Below are 22234 nucleotides of genomic sequence, written 5' to 3'. Positions count from 1 at the left end.
GCACTAGGAAACTCTGACCATGCAACAATTCATCTAATTCCAGCATACAGACAAAATCTGAAAACTGCTAAACCTGTTGTTACTAGAGTGAAACACTGAACATGTGGAGCAGTAGAGCAATTAAAATCATGCTTTGACTCGACAGACTGGAATGTTTTCAAAACTGCTACTAACAGCGTGGATGAATACACGGACACTGTAACATGGCACATAAGCTTCTGCGAGGACTCTCGCATTCCCAAAAAGTCTGTTGTCAGCTATAATAACGACGAACCATGGTTTACAACTGAACTCAGGCAGCTTCCTAAAACAAAAGATGAAGCTTACAGGAGTGGTGACAAAAACCTGTTCAAATTCTACTGCGGGTTTGAAAAGCCACATTCGCGCATCATACAGCCCTCACCTTTTCAATGGCCTTCTTCACACCTGGGTACCTTCACACCTCGCCCACACTATACCCAGCTCACCCCCCCCCACGTCCAGCCACCTCCCCAGGAGAATCAACGACAGAGATGTAAACAAGATCTTCAGTAGCCAGAATACAAGGAAAGCTCCTGGTTCAGACTCTGTCTCCCCAGCCACTCTGAAGCACTGTGCAGATCAATAGTCACCTGTCTTCACAGATATTTTCAACCAGTCACTGAACCAGTCAGTGACTACAGACTGGTGGCTCTCACATCGGTGGTAATGAAGGCTTTTGAGAGACTTGTGCTGTCATACCTTAAAACCATCACAGACCTATCGCTTGACCCCAGGCTACAGTCTGCCTACAGAACCAACAGACCTGTGGACGATGCAGTTAACACTGGACTCCATTTCTTACTCCGACTTTTGGAGTGCCCTGAGACATATGTTAGGATTCTGTTTGTGGACTTTAGCTTTGCATTTAATACTATTCTATCGGAGCTAATGCGGAATGAACTCTCACAACTGTCCGTGCCTGATCCAAAATAACATGTTATAACCACGATGGCCCAGTTTTACGCTACAATCATTGAGTCCATCGTCACCTCCTCCATCACAGCCTGGTTTGGATCAGCCACTGAACGAGACAAGGCCAGACTGCAACACATCATCCACTCAGCAGAGCGAATAATCGGCAGTAACCTGCTTACCCTCCAGACACTTTACATCACCAGAACCAGGAAACGGGCATACAAAATCTTTGAGGACCCATCTCACCCTGCTCACCACATCTTTCAAGCCTTACCCTCCATGAGAAGACTCATGGCAATCAGAACCAAGACCACAAGACACGCCAAGAGCTTCTCCCCTCAGGTAGTCTCTCTCATTAACCAAACCAGTCTCTGAATGGACGTTCAATTAATCGTCAGCTGCAGTGAAATATCCACCAGCATAACCAGTGAACAACTGATAAACTACCTCTATGATTATATTCTGCACTCTTGCACATTATGCACACATACTGCAAACTCTGTATACATATTGCACTCTTGCACATATAGTTGACTTGGCTGCTACTTAATAACGGCACCATTTAAGAGCCCTTTAAATTATTATACCATTTATATAGTTTATATTCATACTACAATGATTACTATGTACACACACATATATAAATATCATAATACCATCATTACTACCATTAATAAACTTAATTATCATATAATTATCATATTACCCAATTGCCAGTCTATTGTTTATTACCTTTCTGCATATGTCTTTGCTAAATGTGGGTAACTCTCGCCAGTGTGGGGAAGCAATAAAAAAGGCCAACAGAATGTTGGGTTATATCTCTAGGTGTGTGGAGTTTAAGTCAAGGGAGGTGATGATACACTTATATAATTCCTTGGTAAGACACCACCTAGAATACTGTGTGCAGGTTTGGTCACCATACCTCAAGAAGGACATTGCTGCCTTAGAAAAGGTGCAACGAAGAGCTACGAGAATGATTCCTGGTCTTAGAGGAATGTCTTATGAGGAGAGGTTAGCGGAACTCAATCTGTTTAGCCTTGAGCAAAGGAGACTAAGGGGGGATATGATTCAGGTCTATAAGATTCTAACGGGTCTGGATGCTCTTCAGCCAAATGACTATTTCAATATTAGTCTAAATACTAGAACTTGTGGCCATAAGTGGAAATTAGCGGGAGAAAAATTTGAGGAAGCACTTCTTTACACAGCGTGTAGTTAGAGTATGGAATAGTCTTCCTGCTAGTGTAGCGGAAGCTAAAACCCTGGGTTCCTTTAAATCAGAGCTAGATAAAATTTTAACAACTCTGAGCTATTAGTTAAGTTCTCCCCAAACGAGCTTGATGGGCCGAATGGCCTCCTCTCGTTTGTAAATTTCTTATGTTCTTATGTTCTTTGTAATGTCATGTAAAAGCACCACCAAGGCAAATTCCTTGTATGGAAACATATCTGGATTCCGATTCTACATCCTTCATCAGTACTAGAAAACTTCCATCCAGCGTTGCATTTCTCTTTGACGCTGTCGCTTTTGAAACACTTTTCTGTGATCTAGCTCTTGTTTTGGTCGCCGACTATCATCCAACAAAAGGTTCATTTCAGCTCTCCTAATCTGACATAAACCACACTCACAAACACTTTCGGGTTACTGTGTCACCGGGAAGGGATGGACTCCAGTCGGGATGGGTTTCCAGCATTTCCTATCCTGGCTGTTCTCTTTAGGGACAAACACAGGAATGGAGTCTAGTGATCACACCGGAACTTGACTTACCTGAACGGAGATGTATGGAGCAGACTCTCATATGCGCAGGGATGCTCTGGAATGCAAGGTCTTTACGCCCCACCGCTATAAGCTACGCCATCCGACGCCATTTCGTCAACTCTTCCACTTTTGCTCTTGTCTTTTCCAATCCAGAAAAGAGAAGAAACGTATACCGGTCCTGAAGACCGAAGAGAGACCCGAGTCGATATGGGGCTGCCGCTTAGCGGGTCGCCGTTAGCCGGGCCTCCGTGACGCCCCCGCGCAGAGTAGAATGCCCAGGGGCGTCGCAGTCACCGGCGTCCTCCCTGTCCTCCTGTCCTCTCAAAAAACAGCAATCATTTAAACAAACATGAGGGAAAATTCAAAAGGCAAAGATGAAGTCATGCCTTACCTCAGCACAGCTGCCCACCGCACAAACGACAGCGTGTCACCTTACTTTAAAAAAAAAGAAAAATTGGGGCCGCGCACGGACAGGGCCCCTCCCTCACACCACATGCGGCTAATTAGTTGGCCATCCAGAGGCACTCAGTCTATTAGTCACCCATTCAGTCAGTCAGTTCTGCCTTTCAACAACAGGGGGCAGTAGAGGTGCACCGTTCCCGGAAGCACTGCAATACCGGGTCGATGCCTGGAGCAGATGGGGCAAGCCCCACTTCCGGCTCCCTGTTCCAAAAATCCGTTTAATATGTGGTCCCCTCCATGGGGGACGTATCAAAATAACCTTTTCATACCAAAACAAAATGTAAATCAGCTCAAATACATGAATAATAAATATTATGCTTGTACTACTTACATTAACACATAATCACAATCTATAAGGCTGAAACATTCCCACACTATGCAAATCATGCCAACACAGTACAATAAGACTTTCAAAGATAATATTAAACAAACACCCACAGAGTGTTCCAAAGTGCATTTTGCAATGTCTATACTTTGAATGTCAAATTACAAACTTCACATAAATCTAAAGTACACTAAGATTAAGATGAGTTTGTTACCAAACCAAATATATAAGAAATAATTTATTTGCCAGGAATTAAGTTTATGATATTGAATGAAATGTGTGAGCATGCCCCAGTTAGTGAAAGTGTGTCCCCTACCCCAAGACTCCAGAGGGTTAAAAAGGAACACATCCGCAGACTTCCAAGCTCTGCACTAGGGCTGAACGATATTCTGTTTTGACATCGACATCGCGATGTGCGCGTGAGCGATGGTCACATCGCCGGAACATACGATGTGAAGGGTAGAAGCCCATTGTGTATTAAGAGAACGGTAGCACACAGTAAACACGAGTTTGTTGTATGGCTTGTTGCTGGGGTGACATGCACGTTCCGCGTGCCTGCACAGTGATTGGTTCGCTGTGTCGCTGCTCACCGCTCACAGCCAACATTCACTGCTAAAAATGCGCGACGAAGAGGATCCGCCGCAAAAAAATGATTTCGTACCAAAAAGAAAGTCGAAATCATCTATTTGGGACTATTTCGGCTACAAAAAGGAGGATGTTGACCAAAAAGAGGTACTTTGCATGGAGTGTCATAAAGTTGTGGCCACAAAACATGGAAACACCACCAATTTGTCTGATCACTTAAAACGGCACCACAAAGCTCTTTACAACGAATACAAAGCCAAATCTGGATGTCAACCAAAACAAACAAATGTTTGTGATGCCTTTGCCAGTGTGACACCTTACCAGAAAGGCTCTCAATGACAGAAAGAAATAACAGACGCAATAACGTTTCATATCGCTAAAGATATGTTGCCATTAAATACCGTCGCCAAAGAGGGATTTAAGAAAATGATCCGAACGCTTGACAGGCGGTATGTTATACCATCCCGCACATATTTTTCCCAAGTTGCGATAAAAGAGCTGTATGAAAAATGCAAATCTAAGATTGAAGCAGAACTGTCGCACGTGGAATACTATGCAACTACAACAGACTTGTGGTCCAGCAGGACAACGGAGCCCTACATGAGTCTGACGGTCCATTTCATCGCAGAGGACTTCGAGCTAAAAAGTCGCTGTTTGCAGACGGCATTTTTCCCGGAAAGTCATACAGCCGAGAATGTCGCAGAGGCCCTGAGAGAAGCGGTGTCCGCTTGGGGCTTAGATGAGACACGTCAAGTCTGTATAACAACAGATAATGCAGCGAACATGGTGAAAGCTGCCGATCTGAACAAGTGGACCAGGCTACAGTGCTTCGGCCACAGACTGCATCTTGCAGTTGGTGAGTAATGACCATGATCTTTATCCAAAATAAAAATACATTTTTACTCAGCTGTTTTACTTAATAACCTGTCCTGAACCTGACAAAACTTGTAAAATGAATTTGTTGCATGTGTGTACGTAGAGCTTTAAAACGTAAGAAAAAATACAGACACTAAACATTTAATTTTAAACAAAAAATAGTTTTATGAGCACATTTGAGGAGCTCTTTTCCAAAATGCGATAACTCCATTTCAATAGTTTTCAGGGAAATTAATTGTTTTACCTAGACCCACACATTTTGTGAATATTCAATTTATCCTGTTAAAATGTTTTTTGCTTAGTCTGAACATGTTGAATAATGATTATTAAATCAAACAACTATATTGTTGTTGAAAAATTCAAAGTAAATTTTTTTTCTTTTCAAAACGCTATAAATCCATCCATTTTTCCCAAAAATTGATGGTTGTCTTTTTTTAAAAGTCTTTTGTCTTTTATTTTTCATGTTCGCAGTTATTAATAAACAATTAAAATGTCTCATTGCAATATTTTACATATTCCTAATCATTACTTTTGCTGGTTCTTTGTCACAGCTTTTAGGGGCCGTGTACATGAACGCGTCCTGCATCAGCACCGAAAACTTAGAGAGAGAGAGAGAGAGAGAGAGAGAGAGAGAGAGAGAGAGAATAAGATTTTTTTACTTATTTTGAGGAATTATAGCCTAATGAACAAACATCTGTTAGGAGCGCAGCCACGTTGGATTGCGAGAACGTTCACTAGGCTAAAATTAAGTTCGGTGCTTATTGGGGTTTGGAAAGAAACTGCATCTGAAACAAGGAAATTATTATTGGCGTTTATCGCGTTTTGGAAAAGAGCTCTTCATTTATTGTTTGAAATAAAACAGTGTGCTTCAATAATTAAAGTTCGCAATGTTTTGTTTGTTTTCTCCGCTTAGAAAATGCAGTGAAAAAGGATGGCCGCAATGATCGTGCTACAGGAGTCTGCAAGAAGCTGGTGAGCCACTTCTCTCACAGCTGGAAGGCCAGCGATGCCCTGGCAAAAGTCCAGAAGGAACTCAATCTACCATCACATTGTCTCATCTCAGAATGCCAAACAAGATGGGGTTCCAGACAGATGATGATCAGCAGGATATTAGAGCAGCAGCAGGCTTTAACTCAGGTCCTGTCTGCAGACAAGAAGCTGCGGCATCTAATTCCAACCTGGGAAGATATAGATGTGCTGGAGTCTGTAAGCAAGTCACTGGGCCCAATGCTGGATTTCACTGATGCACTTTCAGGCGATGAATACGTCAGTGTCTCCTTTGTAAAGCCAGTTCTTCAGCTCTTCAACACTTCACTACTGGAAATGCGAGAGGAAGACACAGACCTGACCAAGAACATAAAGATGAAGATGCTGGACTACCTCAATGAGAAATACGAAGATGATGATACTCAGAAGCTGCTAGATATGGCATATTTTTTGGACCCCCGGTTCAAGATAGACTTCATCAGTGCAGACAAGAAGACCCAAGTTAAGGCCAGAGTGGTATCACAGATGATGGAATGCCAGGAGAAATCAAGCTGCAGCACTGACGTGGAGCCCAACGTTACCAGTGCACCCCAGGCAAAGAAAGCAAAGAAGTCATTGGGAAGCTTCTTTAAACAGAGAGAAACTGAAGCAAAGGGTGATTCCTCTCTGACCCTAAAGGATGCTTTGGAAGCAGAGCTAAACACTTACCTGCTAACACCTCCAATAGACAAAGAGGAGGATCCACTTGCATGGTGGAAAGTACACAAACTAAGCTTTCCTCATCTCGCCAGACTTGCCCGCAAAAACCTGTGTATTCCTGCGACAAGCTCGCCGTCAGAGAGACTTTTCAGTACTAGTGGCAACATCGTCACTTGCCAACGAACCTGTCTCAAGCCTGCAAAGGTTGATAGTAGAGGTCGACCGATATGGGTTTTTCAATAGCCGATGCCGATGACGATATTTAGGAGTCAGGGTCAGCCGATGGCCGATATATGCTGCCGATATTTTTTGGCCGAAAATTGGACGTTTTCCCCTCTATTTGCATGATAAAATATCACATTAATAATAACAAACGATACACAAAATTTCTCAACTTAGCATTTACTGAATACTGACTTGTGTAAATTTAAATATAAACTTAAATAACAAAAACACAATACAACTTATAAACAACTTAAACTTATAAACAATAAAGATAGCAGCATCAGAATCTCTTTAGCAGCAAACTCATTCTTCAGCTCCCAAGCTCACCAGTCTGCTGCAGATATTGCACCTGGCTTTTCCTGGTGTTGGCTTTGTGAAATGCTGCCATACAGGATTAGATTTTTGTTCAGCCATCAGACAGCAATTACTAAAACAGAAGAATAAATGCAAGGTTAGAATTTTTATTATAGTACCTTCATCTTCAATTCATTCTACAATTCCAGTATTCCATGCACATTAAAACAATTACACTCTAATACATTTTGAAGAAAAAAAAAACACTAAGTGCATCATGGTATGATGAGTAGTGTACACTAACATGTTGTTTCTGTTGTTAGCAGACAGATAGCTTAAAGCCAAATTCACAATCAGAATCTAGTGATCCCGGAAAATAAAATAAAATAACTGTCGTATTGCACAGCCTTGTATGCAAGGACAACATAAGCCCCTAGTGATTGTGACGTTGTCTACGTATAAGCCCGTATAAAGGACAGACATGTTTAATGAGGAAACTAACTGCGCAAAGTCATGCACTTTTTATCTAGACGTCTGACAAATTGTTTGAATCTCCGGTCTCAAATGAAAAAAAGTTGCACAGAAGGACCATTGTCAGCATCAGCTCAAGTAAATGGTAACCAGGCTTTCGAACAAACACTTTTCTCCGCCATGCATTGTTCTTAGCAGCTCTGTATCTCCCGAGGACGGCGCTGTCTGTGATCAGGGCAGAGTAACGCAACTCTCACACACGCTGCAGTATCTGAGAGCTGCCTGCTCCGCCCCACACACTCACAGAGTGAAACTCTCCGACACAAGAAAAAAAACATAACTGATAACATCGGGCTGATATGGTAATAATTAAAATGTTAACAACTAAAATGATTTTTAACGATTAAAAAACGTCTGTGAGCCCACCAATAAGCGCACAAAACGAACTCTATTAGAATCAATGATCCTTAATGTTACCTGTAAGCTACAGTTGGTTGAAGGCTCATTATCATTACCCCAGTTCCCAATAGCGTAATTCGCGTTTTCTTTTAAAGCAACATTTCATAGCAAACTACTTAAATAAACAGGTCATTGAAAGATCAGAATTTAAGCCTTACCGTTTTATCCCAGGACTCTTCCAAAAACTTCTGGCTGTGGCCCTGCACAAGGCAGCATGGGTCACGTGTTCCACAGCAACAATAACACTGGGCTGCCCGCAGACGTGCCTGTCTGAAAATCGGCGTAGTGCACTCGGATATCGGCCGATGCGGATACATTAAAAATGCTAAATATCGGCCCGATATATCGGTCGACCTCTAGTTGATAGACTTGTATTCTTAGCTAAAAACCTTGAGTTAGCAAAGCAAATAAAAAAATATATATTTAAGTTATGTTATGAACCAATCAGGGGGGTTGGTGTTGCAAAGCTGCTGTTTAAATGTGTTCAGCTTTTCTGTTTACAGGAATATGTTCTCTAATCTGTTTAGAAGATTTAATACAAAATATATAAAAATTTTATTTCATTTAGTTTATTTCATATATTTAGCCATGATTATGATGACCAACACCAACACTGTTTTACTTTGGCACTTTGGCTAAGAAAAGTTGACTTAAAAGATTGTGAACCAAAATGCTTATAAGTTGTTTTATAAAAAATATATTTATTTTAAGTTATATTGTTGTAAATCAATCAGGGGGGTTGGTGTAAAGCTGCTGTTTTATTTAAAAATGTGTTCTGCTTTTGTGTTTACAGAAATGTTCGAATTTTGGAATAAAATATTAAGTAACCTTTTTGTCACTTGTAATGAAGCTTGCTTATTAGTGAAATTATTAATATGTAATTATTGGTAATTATTGACTTTAGCCTGGATTGATGGCTCTCAATATCGCAATATATATCGTTTGGAAAAAAATATCGCAATGTAATTTTTTTCCAATATCGTGCAGCCCTACTCTGCACAAGGGTCGGGCTAAAACGGCATCATACACCTTCCCAAAACACATAAAATCAGTAAGCTTGGGAATGAAATAGGTTAATCGCACAATAAACAGCACAACAGATCAAATAAAATGCTAATAAATGTTAATAATGTTAATATTGATGAATAAGTGCTACAGTGATCAACCAAAACAGTGCTCAATAAAATCTTTACGTGCCATTAAATAAAATCCATACCAAATAAAACACACACACAGAAAAACAAAGCACACTTACCTAAAACCCGAAGTGTCCTCTGTGTGCTTCAGGAAAGTGCATCACGTGAACCCTGTAGGATGGAGTGTCACCACCTAGACGTACCGGGGCAGCTTTCGCCTAGGATCAAGGCAGTTGGATGGATGTCAACTTACCTCTGGGGGTAGGTCGTTTAGATAGATGGCTGCTTCCTTCTGGGGGCTGGGGGTTTGGGTGAATGTCAGCTTACTTCTGTGATCAGGGTCTTTGGGTGGAAGTGAGCTTACCTCTGGGGTCAGGGGGTTGAGTTGAAAGCAGCTTGCCTCTGGGGTTGGAACATTTGGGTGGATGTGATCTTACATGAGGGGCCTGCATTTTTGGGTGGACAGCAGTTTGCCTCTGAGATCGTCTGCAGCCGCCCCCCAACTTTCACAGCCAGGACCCCCTCCCTTCCCTAAGGTAGAATAATTCAGACATCCCAACCTGCAAAAACTCAGTTCAGTGAGGTGCCCCCAACCGCCCGACAAGGAGTGAGATGTAACTCCAACAAACTTGATTTCACAGTTTAATTTCTTCATTAATTTCCTCTAGTCAGCGCACTAAATTACGAAGGTCAATATTATGTATTATTTTGACAATAATATAAGTAGATTATTTTACCATTTATGCAAATTCCTTAATTATATTCCATTGCTACGTTACAAAAGTCTTCAAGGAGTCTTTCATGACAGCATTGGCAACTAACCAAGTGTCTAACTAGTGTAGACCTGAATAATACAGCACATGAAATGACACTTGTTAAACTCACCTCAACATGCATTTTACAGTCGTTTAAACCGTCATGAGCAATGCTGAAATCACTGTTGCTAACAGTACAGCACGCAACACTGTCATTATTTTCATCCTTATTAAACATGGATACACTTTCTGAAGTGAAATGCGTTTTATACTTCCGTTTTTTGGGGCACTCTCCGTCTGTCATGATGCTCCACTGAACCGATAACTTCGGTCCTCGAGAAGTTAAATAGAAGCCCGCCCACATTGAAATCTGATTGGCTTATTTTGCTAAGTAAACCAATCAGGATGCTGTCTGTCTAGCACGGGCTACAGTCACACACGCAGGGATCAACACATATATGCAGGTTCTCTCTTTCTCTCTCTCTCTCGCTAATTCCGTCGTACGCGCGCGTCTCTCCAGTGCGCGATGCACACACTACTGTCTCGCATGCATGCTCTTGTTTACTTCCTCTTCTTTCCGGGATATTTTATTCAATTTGCGGGTATCAGGGAGTCGCTGTCAATATATGGGAGACTCCCGGAACTTCCGGGAGAGTCGGGATGTCTGGATAACTGCTTATTTGTACTATAATGATAGCTGTTAATTTTCAGGGAGCTATGATGATATTCGAAATTGTGCAGGGTTATATAAGTACTGTGAAGCTGTCGTTATCCAGTTAAATGTTTAAAAATATGTATTATTTTATCATATTTTATGTATACTTTAAGCTTATTCACAGGTCTCTCCTGCATTCATCTTACCGTCCGTCCATGCCTACTTCAATGTAAAATCAGACAGATTGCTTAACTTGCAGCTGTCCAATTACGCGTACATATTTTATTGCTGCAGATAATTAAGGTAGGTAATACAACGCTGAAGGTTAGATGTATAGTACGATTACATATGTACAACATGTGGTCATTTCAGTCAGACAAACGTTTAAAATGGAAAACCAGCTTTCCGTTTTTACCGGCAATTTCCATAGCACGTCTGAGTCGAAGTACTACACTGCCATCTATTGGACAAGTCAGGTTACTGAATCGTGAAATGTGTCTGTACTAAAATGGATAATATCTTCAGTCATGTTTTCTTTTAGGACCACTACAAGAGGATTATCAGTATGAAGGTTTATCAATAAAAATAATTTATTAAACTAAATATTACAGGGCTCTCCCTGAAAATAAGACGCTCTTAGCTTCCAAAGGCAAGGACACATTCTAGTGATTTTCCAGGAGACTGGACCTAACTAACCTGGGGCCTTATTAAAAAAAACAATCAATCAATTCATGTTGAAGCTCACAAGGTGTGGAGAACAAGAAACACAAGTAAGGGAGAAAGGCAAGGTGCAAAGCATACACAAGCAGTGTAACGACATATCAGTTACAATGTATGATTAAAAATACATCATTTCTCACAGTATGAATAGTGGTCCGTTGCTCCTACTATAGCCTCACGCCTCCAGGGTCATGGGTTCAATCTGCACCCCTGCTGTAATAAACAGTGACATTTTTACAGTAACATACTGTTTAAAATAGTACAATACTGTAGAAAAAATGCTTTCTGGGCAATATTTATGAGAACCTTGTCGATAAAATACTGTAATGTACTGTAATTCTGTACATGAACTGGAAAAAAATAAACTGTAGAATTTACTCAGATTGAATGATGTAACAATTTGCACTCACTTTTTTGGGTTGACTTTATACCCAATTCTAAGAAACATTTTAAATAAATAAAGCTATAGTCTACCCACTGTCACAGTACTATCCTATAAGATTTACTCAAATCAATATTTCAATATTAATATTAATTAATTTTAATATTAACATTAATTAATATTTCAAATCAATATTTGTACTCACTCGTTTGGGTAAATTGGGATATTACTTTTTATGAGTAAAGTAAACCCAAGTTTAGCAAATAACATACCTAATGTATTTAAAGGGCCCTTTTCAGCATTCAACGCAAAGTGATACCAGGTTTGAAACAAGGGTCTTTGCCAGCATGGCCTGATACAGTTTTCTGTCCCTTTGGGAGTAAAGGTCTTTGCTCAAGAGCTCATTAATATGGCTATTCTGCCAAGACTGGGCTTTTCTGCAGCTGTGGTATATTTCACCCACCGTCATGAAGGAAACTCTCCCAAATACTGATCTTGCAAGATGTTCTCTGTTGAGATAAAAAAAAAATGGAATAGCTGTGATTGCTCATGTAATGCTTTTTTGGGGTGATGTATTTGTTAATGTAAGGCCATTTTGATTACCCACACTTGGCCTTGTAGCCTTATATTTGCAGAGAAGAGCCTGAGCTGTATGTATATGTATATTTGCATAGCATGACATGGTACTGCCTTTGATTTAGTAGATTTTTAATTCACTGTTATGATGTTGAATAGGACAAGTGCATAAATCCCCAAATATATTGGCTACCACAGCTAAAACGGATCTTGGTGGGGTGTGTTGGTTCGTGCTCCATGGAGTGATCTTGGGTGGGAGGCTAAGATTGGATGTACATAGAATAAAAAACCTCAATGTCTTCTAACATCCCCACCATAAGAAAACACATTAAGTCCTGCTCATACTAATTCTGGTATCTAAACCATCAGCTTTCCAGGACTCTTTGGCAATTATACATCTCAAAACACACAAAGCCAACTGATACAGAGCAATCAGTTTAAACAACCAAAGGAATCCTGAAGTAAAACAAGCAATGATATGTGGTGGAGACTAATATCTGTGGCATTCCATTCTCAACTGCAGTGGGATTCTAAATATTATGTAAACATGGATATCCAAAAAGTAAACCTAATTAAAATCGAAATATTAAATGAGCAGAATGATTAAATTTGTTGTTCTATCCCAATGTAGGAATTATTAGCTCAAATAAATTTTAATATTCTCCACCAATATGTTTGAATTAATTAAAGTTTAATGAATTATTATTTAATGCTGATTATTAATCAATTGTTATGCCGAATGGTCGGCTCCTCCAAACTCAATTGCGGCATCCCTGTGAGTCTGTTAATGTGAGACTTAAATGGGATTCACTAATTACCAGTATCGCTTAGTAACCTGGGTTAGAAGGCTCGTCCAGCGAGCTGCATCACCAGGTAATGTACACGATTGGTAGCGAAGCTTCCCTCACGGCCAATGAGAGAGAGTCTCGCGATGTTTCAGGCGAGTTTGAGGTTCAGAGCGTGTAGCAAGATCACACAGAGGCAGGAACTTAGTGTGAGTACTCAATGACGGAGGCTGAAGTTGTGTAAAAGACATGCATTTATTCCTAACTAACACTACAACTAACATAAGACAGACATTACACCTAACACAAACAACAAACACGAAATAACAGAATAAAACAAACGATGCAATTATAAAAATGCAATGACCGGATTTAAATGAGTAACCTTAAATGGGAAATACTGTTCTGCAAAGCAAGCATAGTTTGTGGAAACACGACCCTAAAGTCTTATAGCAGGTTAAACAGAACAGCTTAAGTTGTTAGAATGAAAGGAAGTTGATTTACTTGGTTGAAGAGTGGGGGGGGTCTTGGCAGTTGATGGCAGAGCTGCTGAGCTGATGGCACTCAGGAAGGCGCGGCGTTTGGAGCAGTGGAGTGGAGTCCCTTTAGATTCTCTCTCCTGGTGAAGCTTTGTCTTGGGTGCTGTTCTCTGTTCAGCTGGGCCTTCACCGGAGGGCTTCTTGTGGGCTTCTCTCCTCCCGGACTGATGTTCTCCTTCGGGCTGGCGGTTATTCTCTGCGCTGGCTGGCGGTTGTTCTGCTCGCCTTTGTTCTGAGGTGCCAGGATTTTATGCTGTAAAGTTCATGAATAGGGATGACCAGGAATTCGACTCCTGGCCCAATGGCTGGCCATCCATTTGGCGGGCTTTCGGAAGGGGGTCTGTATCAGTCCTTTTGAGATTTATGGCCCGACTGATTCTCCCTTTACTGATGATTTTCATTAAGCTGTTATAACTTTTGATACATCTACTTTTATGGTAATCACTGACCAGATTTGCAATCAGGGGTGATTAACAATCAGTTTGACACCAAACATGCCATACCAGCTTCACAGGTACATACCTCATACCCTCTGTATTAATTGATTAAACAATTAATTATTTTATCTATGTGACTGATTCACATCAGGATACAGGTGTTTTGGGTTGCACCTCAACAGATGTTACACTTTGTGCGGATATTACATCAAATATTCATATTACAAACAGCACATCTTATCCATAGATAGGCGTGGCCATTAGTTTGTGGTAATATCAATATAAGTTGCACATCTGGAAACAACATATTTTGTTTAGTGTGGCTTATGCCAATTCATCTTCTCCAGAATGGATAAGATACACCTTAATTCAGTTCTTTTAACATAGCATGGTAGAAACAAAGAAACTTGGTGACTGTCCACCAAGATCAGATAAGGACCACAAAGGAATGTTGGAAGAGAAGGGGGGGGTTTTAACAAAGTTAGGACACATTGGTTACACTAATTTTCCAGATTCTTCTGGTATACCATGAGAACATATATACAATGGTAGCTATACCTATCTATTTATTTAAATTTATATGTGTTCAAGTACAAAGGGGTAAAATAGGTGATACTCCGTGAACATGGTTATAAGGGTGGCACACAAAACACTAAGATTGTCTAAGGACACATACAAACATAACGTATCTGTAGATTGAGACTAGTAGTCGTGAGTAAATCAATATACATTGTATACAAAAGCCAAACTTAAATGAAATTTCCTTTAGGGTGTTCGTCTGTTGGGTGAGTGAGATGTAAGGCAGAGTGTATGTGGAGGGGGGTTGTGTGCCAAGTCAAGGGCAATAAAAGTTGGAGTACTGGCCTCCCTTGTTATCTGTGTGTATGTGTTCGTGTGTGTAACCCCCCTTTGGTGCCTCTCGTACCAGGCTCGGCCTTGTCTCAGGCCACCTGGAATTTAGGCCCTGTGATATGTGCATGTGTGATCCTACATATCCCCCCTTTCGGCTGATGATGGCATTGCCATCATTCAGGCGACGGAAGTTGAAACAGGATCACCACCATGCAACGAGGCATTGTTGACATCCCATTGTTTGGCACTCTGGGTGGCACAGTGACAGGATGGACAGGGAGGAGGCTCAGGGGCTGGCGCCTGGCTTCTGGGACCGCGAGGAGTGGTGAATCCTATGTCGAACAGGGTGCCAACGGCTGCTGCAGCTCCCAGCAGGGTGCTCAGGAGCCTCTTGGGCCGTCGATTGGACTCAGCTTGGGTCTCGGTCGTTGGGTTACTGCTCCAATCTGTGGGTAGTGTCAGCGGCAGCATGATGCAGGGCCTCCTGAGTCCATCTGACACCTGTCCCACTAGTTTGGGGTCTCTCGGGCAGGTAATGGCTCAGTTGACATCGTCCGACGAATATTCTCTCTGTGTGGGTACAACAGTTGGTAATCACGAGACCGGGCTGTCCCCGGAAGACGGTGCCAGGCGGAGGCCCAGGGAACGCCGTGTCAGACTGGAGCCTCAGCCTCCTAGGCAGAGTAATGCTAATAGCGGGGGCAGCATCATCCTAGTAATAGGGGGTAGAAAATAAAGACCAGATTAGGAGTGAGGTGGTGAGTCGAGACTCTGAATGTTGTGCACACCGGTGCAAAAGAGAACAGGAGAAAGAAATAGTGGGCAACAATTCTTGACCAGAGAACAATTGCAAAGAAACAAACGGGACAAAGAAAATTGCAAAACTGGATCCTCTTCAGTAATTTCCCGGGCATGCGTGAGCCACCCCAGGTCCTTACCAAAAACAACAACCAAAATAAAATGAAAAGCTATCAAAAGAAAGAAACAGATAAGTACAGCAAAAACTGAAAAGGTCACCCAGATATCAGTAGTCAGGCCCACCACCTTAATCTACCCTATCTGTGACCATCTTTCCTCCCCTTTCTCTTTGGTCTTTCTCCTTGGGAGTTTGGGGAGATTTCAGACTGAAAAGATGTCTTTCTTTTGGTTGGAATGTGGTTTATTCCAAGCTGCTGGCTTCATCTTGAGAAGACTGGTTGGTGGGTGTTTCAGGCTTTCTCTGGGCTTGGTATTTCTTGATTTGATTCCGATGAACCCGCTTGAGGCATGTTTCGTGGGTGCCTTTGTTGGTTCGGATTCGGTAAGCCACAGGTGACAGTTTGTCCACGATCTCATGTGGTCCCGACCAGCGTGGTAGAAGCTTCCTGGAAAGTCTTTGTGCTGAGTTTGGTTGCACAAACCTATAGTACCAGATTTTGTCTCCCACTTGGAGTTCATCTTGTGAGGTTTTCTGGTCATTGTAGGCTTTCCTGCCCTCTGCGGTTCTTTGCAGGTTTTGTTGGGCGAATGCAAAGGAAGCTCTCAAATGCTGGTGCAGGCTGTCCAGATATTGTTGTGTGGTGTAGGCTGTGATGAGATTGTTGTCACCAGGTTGGTAGAGCAGGTGGAGAGGGAGTGTCATTTGTCGTCCTGTCATCAGTTCGAAGGGGGACACTCCTGTGGACTTGTGGGGTGTGGCTCTGATTGCCATGAGCACCAGAGGCAATTTCACATCCCAATCTTTCTGATTGGATGCCACATATTTCTTGACCATACCGACGACGGTTCTACTTGGCCGGATGCCATAGGATGGTGGCTGATGTGGAACTGGGCTTTGATCCCCAACAGTTTCCAATTGTCCTGCATCACTTCGGCTGTGAAGTGGGTGCCTCGGTCTGAGTTGACTTTCAGTGGGAGGCCAAACCTGGAGAACACATGGTTTGTGAGCAGATATGCCGTTGTCTGGGCTGTGTCATTGGGTGCCGGGAGGCATTCTACCCACTGACAGGTGACTGTGAGGAAGTATTTGTTTCCGCGAGCTGATCTCGTCAGGGGTCCTACCCAGTCAATCTGTAGATCTGACCATGGGAAATTGATACCCCGTCGCTGCAGAGGGGCCTTGTGGTTTGGGTTTGCTGGTTGAAATTGGCAGCAGACCAGACATCCTTTCACATATTCTGTTACATCCTGTCGCATGTTAGGCCAGTAGGCTACTTGACTAAGTGTCTCGTAGGTTGTTTTGGCATTGCGGTGTCCTGCACAGGGTGCATCGTGGGCGTACAGTAGCATGACCCCCCTTTGTGCCTGAGGGACCACGAGCCGTGGTGAAGTGTGGGCATCAGGGACATCAAGAGGTACGCCCTCGGCAAGATGAAGAAAGGGTAAAGCCATCATCAGGTGATGGAGGTCAGGAAGGGATGCCTGATCAGTTGTGGAGATCGAGTTAGCAGAGAGGTCGCGGAGGTGATCGCAGACCTTGTTCAGCACAGCATCAGTGGGCTGGAGAGAGATGATGTCAGAGTTGGAGACCTGAAGGGAAAGTTCTAGCAGTGAGGCCTCTGGCATCGAGGTAGGTGCTTGGCTGTGGCTGCAGGTGACAACCTGGACGACATGGGTGGGTGGGAGGGAGCAAAACTCCCACGAGTCACCGTGCAGTGGTCCTGCTTTGGTGAGTGCATCCGTGTGGTCATCGTATGTCTTGTCCAGTCCTAGGAGTCTGGAATGACCGCTGACCTTCTTCCAATAGATCTGCGTGTTGCGTGCGGTAATCAGAGCATCGCACGTGTGCAGGAGGTCTTGGTGTTTGACTGGCTTGTTCCCTGATGTCTTGAAGCCATTTTGTGTCCAGTGAGGGAGATGGCACATGAAGCTGAGACGTGCATAGCTGAAGTCTTTGCAGATCAGCAGGTCCTTTACTTCACGTTCGGAGGCCATCTCCAGGGTTATTAAGATTGCTGCCAGCTCTGTGTACTGCGATGTGTGAGGACCAAGCTTGAGCTGTTGTGGTGGGACAGGGTCGTCATTGAGCCACAGAATGCCAGCTCCAGCTTTCAGGGTCCCCTGATGTTTGAATGAGCACCCATCTACATAAATGGTGATCATGTCTTGACAGACATTTTTCTCAAAGTAGTGGTGTCGCGACAGTTCCATTGGTGTGGGCGTGTCCAAAATGTTGGGTGCTGCTGGTCCCTCCTGAGAATAGCTGTGGCAGCTGGGTGACTGTACTGCGTCAGGCTGGGCAGTTATAGCATGGATTGTCAGGTGTTGGTTATCAGCAAGCTCCACGTGACATACAGTTCCTTTTGTCACTGGTGACTCTTCTACTTCCATGGTCATTACCACATCTGTCACTTCCATGCCTTGGGGCCACATGCCTTTCGTGATCTTGGGGCAGAAGGATTCCAAGGTAGGGTCCTGCCTGCACAGGAAGGAGTCATGATGCTGGTATGGGTCTCTTGTGTCAAGACACTGATCTCCTGCTGCGTTCTCTCCATGGTGTGGAGTGAGGTCCGAGGAGACAGCCAGGGTTTGACATTCCCATGTGGCTGTGTCAGGTGTCCACAGTGGCAGCGGTTCTCTAACTTGAGCCCAAATTTTCTGACGTTGGAAGTCTAACAATGGCTCGAACCGGTTCAGCAAATCTTTCCCAATGAGGAATGGAATGGACTCAAGTTGGGAAATGTATACAGGGTGCATTACATTCATGGGGCCGATGGACAAATTGAGGGGGATCGTGTGATCCATCCTGGTGCCCAAAGCTAAATACGCCTGCACGTCCAAAGAGCATTTCCTTGGCTGGAGGGTTTTGTTCTTCTGGGCGGCTAGGTGCTGCACCTGGTAGAAGAGACTGGCTGACATGAGGGTGATGTCTGCTGCAGTGTCGATGAGGGCCTCGAGGGTGAGAACATCTTCCAGGGTGATGGAGAGGTAGAATTTCTTGGCTACCCCCTTTCCATCAGGTCACCCAGAAGCTGTGGCACAGGGGCCTGGCCAGGAAATGGTGAGGCGTTGCCACAGTCAGATTGGTGCTCTGAGTCAAGGCACACAACCAGGACAGTGCTGCCGGGCACCGGCGGGGGCTCATCCCCTTGATCAAGCTCTGTGTTGGTGACGGCAACATCAGGTGCTCTTACTGGGCATGAGTCAGCAGCACTTTCTAATTGAGGTGGGACTTCTTCAGTTGTTCCAATATCTCTGGTAGGGAAGGCCGATGACTGTTGAGCGTCATTTGGGGCTGACCTCTGAGGGAGTTTGTAGGCATTGTCTGGTGTGGGTTCAGGTGAGGGTTGTGGGGTCCTGCGTGATTTGTGCTTCCGTCCTAGTCATTTTGGATCTTTCTTCCGAAAGTCCTCTTGACTCTTGAGGGGATGCTGAGTAAAGAAATCACGCAGCAACTGTAGTAGATTAGACTCCTCTTCTTCCTTGGTTCATCCAGGCCTCGAGTCTGGATTGTAACCTCTCCTTCTGTCTTGCCAGTTCTGTGGTGGATTCCGTCGGGAACTTGGGGGAGAGCTTGGCTTAGGAAGCTGGTTTCCCTGTCGGTCTCTCCACTTGTTCCATGGCTCCATTGGTCTTAGCTTACCCTTGTTAGGATAGCGCCGTGTCTCCCACCAGTCTGGCTGAGTCTTTGACTGCTGTGGGGGCGCACCAGGGTAACGCTCACTGTGGCTCAGTCCTCGGTCGTGGATTGGTGTTTGATGAGGAGGGTGGCCACCTTCCAACGCTAGGTTGGGATCTGTAGTGCCAAGGTTCAGCACTGCCGGAGCCTTGGTTGCCTTCTCAGCTGCTGCTCTTTGTTTGTGGTATGCCTTGATCGCCAGGTCTTGCAGTTGTTGACTTGTCATGGTGTGGGGACAAGCCATGAGCCCCAGGTAGTGGTTAATGGTTGGGTGGAGGTTCCGAAGGAAGAGAGCCTTGAAGTTCGCATCTTCTTCCATGTCTGGCTCATTTCTGGACCCAAAATATACCCGACGAAGGCGATTGTAGTAGGCTTGGGGAGCTTCTTGTCTGCTCTGTTTAACATCAAAGGCGACGGCGATACCTTGTTCTGACTCAGGATCAGCGAACTCTCGAATCAGGGCTTTGTGTAGCAGCTTGGAGTCTGCCTTGATTCGACTGGGCTGTCGATCCAGGAAGCTGCGGAGCTCCAGACTAGATGTGATCCTGATGAGGTAGACTCTGTCCTCATTGGTCACATTGTCCAGTCTTTGGAGGTGGAAGTCGATGTCCTGGAGGTAGGCGTGAATGTCGTGGCCTCATCCGGGATTCGGGGTAAACGTGTTGATATTCTGAGCTACTTTATCAAGCTCCTTTGTGGTAACCCGGTGCTGGTGTAGCGCTCGCTTTGGTAGGTCTGTTCCATCTGGGGTGTCTTCTCTGAGAGAGACCTTCCAGGCGATTGGTTCCTCAAGGTCCGGTGTTGGGCAAGGCGGTACCTTGTCCCAATGAGAGGTCCCTTGAGCGCGGTCTGAGTGCCTTGGGGGAGACAGCATTGTTGGAGAGGAAGTCGGTGCCATCACTGAATCGTAGGATGTTCCAAATTCTGACTTCACCTCATATGCTTGCTTCAGTCCCCGTCTCAGCTGGTCAATCTCTTCTGCGTCAGCCCAATGTTTCGTTCTGGCCTCGGTGAGCTGTTCTTGGGAGCTGATCAGTTGGTGATTCAGCTTGTGCAGGCGTCTCTGTGCCTCGGCCAGATGGTTTTCCAGGGCCTGGATCCAACCATCCTTTTTCTTGAGCTCCGCGTGGGCTCTGTCCAGCAGGGTGTCGGCCTGGTCCAGTCCGGCTTCGAGGTTTTCTCTGGTGGCTCTGGCTTGCTGTTTTTGCTGGTCAGCTTCAGCTCTGAGCTCTTCCAGGGCGTGTTGAAGCTTTTTGCTGGTGTGAGGCCTCTCGCCTTCTTCCGTCTCCTCCTCCTCATGGGGTGGAAAGCTTCTCTTTTGGAGTTCTTGCTTCAGGTTCCCAATGTGATGTTGGGCCTGGACTGCATCTCTCTGTGCCTCTGCCAGTAGTCGTTGGGTGTTTTCCTCCTGCTGTTGGAGTGCTTGCACCCTTTGCTGGAGACGGGACGTTCCCTCTTCATTCATCTTCAGCCTGGCTAGGAGTTTGTGTGCGAGGGAGCCGAGTATTTTGGTTAGCTCTTTACTCCCGCATTTCTGAGTGGGTGGCATGTCCATAAGTTCGGCAATGTCGTCCTCAATTTGGTCAGCTTCTTTGGACCATGTGAGATCGACATGACCGGGCAGCAAGTTGGGAGTCACATCTTCAGGCCAGATACCAAAGTCTTTCCACTGGTCCAGTGGGCTTTCCATGTGGGTCATTGTGACTCGGTCAACAGGAGGGTGGCCGCAGAAATCTGTTACTCAGGCTGGGTGTTGCCTAGGTGGGAGGCCTAACACCTAAATCTGGGCAAACCAATTAAACCAACAAAATAAAATAAAGTAGAACTGGGGCCTGTCAATGGGTAACTGGAAGGGTGTAGTGAACCACGGGAATAGTTACCCACGACAAAATAAACAAACAAAAATTGTTCCCTGGGAGAAGTTGTTGCAGGTTAGAACAGTGTGAGTTACTCTAGGGCCTGAGAGATGCCCTAGTGAGGGGGAAAGGATAAAGCCTTATCCTGGAAATTGCAGATCTGTGGCTATTGACAGTGTCAGAAGACCACAGGAGAAGTTGGGAACAGGAAATGAGAAATAACAGCTTCAAACCAATAGGACTGCATTCAAACGTAGCTTGCTGTTGCAGATCAGATTACCCCTGGGTTGGGCTCTGTTGTACAACTCCGCTTTGACCAGAAGGGGGACCACTAGCAGGTTCTGCTTTATTTGTCCCTATATGAGGTGTTGCGGTGTTAAGCTAGTCATGCAGTTAGAGAGGTTTGAACGCTATCAGGTGTCCCTTCTGTGTAGGGCACGTCCCACAAGCTCAATCCCAGCCAAGCAGGCCCAAGTCCAGCTCCCACTCCCCCGATCCCCAGCAATGTCAACTCGGAAGGGGGTGTTCTGTACGCACAAATGAGACAAGCCAGGTGGGGCTCAGCTTATCGGCTGCACTGCCTGAGACCTGACTCGACCAAGGCTGGCAAAATAGCCTTCAGGTGTCACCCACCCTAGTGAGAGTCCAAGCTAGGGCCGTTCTCAGAACTCACCCTAGACGAGGTCCTGCTCAAAAAGTTGTAGTGACTGCCTGAGGTACCTGTCAGCCTTGCCCTTAATGAGTCAGCGGGTGCAGCCGGGCTGGCGCGCTTTTGGGCGTCCAATTGCTGAGAACTCCCCTTCGGTTCTGACAAACTGTACGATCATAAGCAGTGACAGCAGAGCCACAGGCAAACTCAACCAACAGAGAGC

The 22234-nt window shown here is 44.4% G+C and overlaps 1 long non-coding RNA gene and 1 pseudogene across 1 annotated transcript; both read right to left on the bottom strand.

The window, feature by feature from the left end:
• Positions 1-3272: 3272 nt before the first annotated feature.
• Positions 3273-3505, bottom strand: LOC140582514 (U2 spliceosomal RNA; annotated as a pseudogene).
• Positions 3506-7009: 3504 nt separating this feature from the next.
• Positions 7010-9386, bottom strand: LOC140582377 (uncharacterized). Its single transcript, XR_011985318.1, has 2 exons — positions 8231-9386; positions 7010-7275 (listed from the first exon to the last, which is right to left on the bottom strand). It is a non-coding gene; the product is annotated as an uncharacterized lncRNA (long non-coding RNA).
• Positions 9387-22234: the final 12848 nt, after the last annotated feature.

This window comes from Paramormyrops kingsleyae, chromosome 24, assembly GCF_048594095.1.
Source record: "Paramormyrops kingsleyae isolate MSU_618 chromosome 24, PKINGS_0.4, whole genome shotgun sequence".
Classification (NCBI taxonomy): Eukaryota; Metazoa; Chordata; class Actinopteri; order Osteoglossiformes; family Mormyridae; genus Paramormyrops; species Paramormyrops kingsleyae.
Note: the sequence above shows the minus strand (reverse complement) of the source record. Positions and strands in the feature narration are given on the sequence as shown.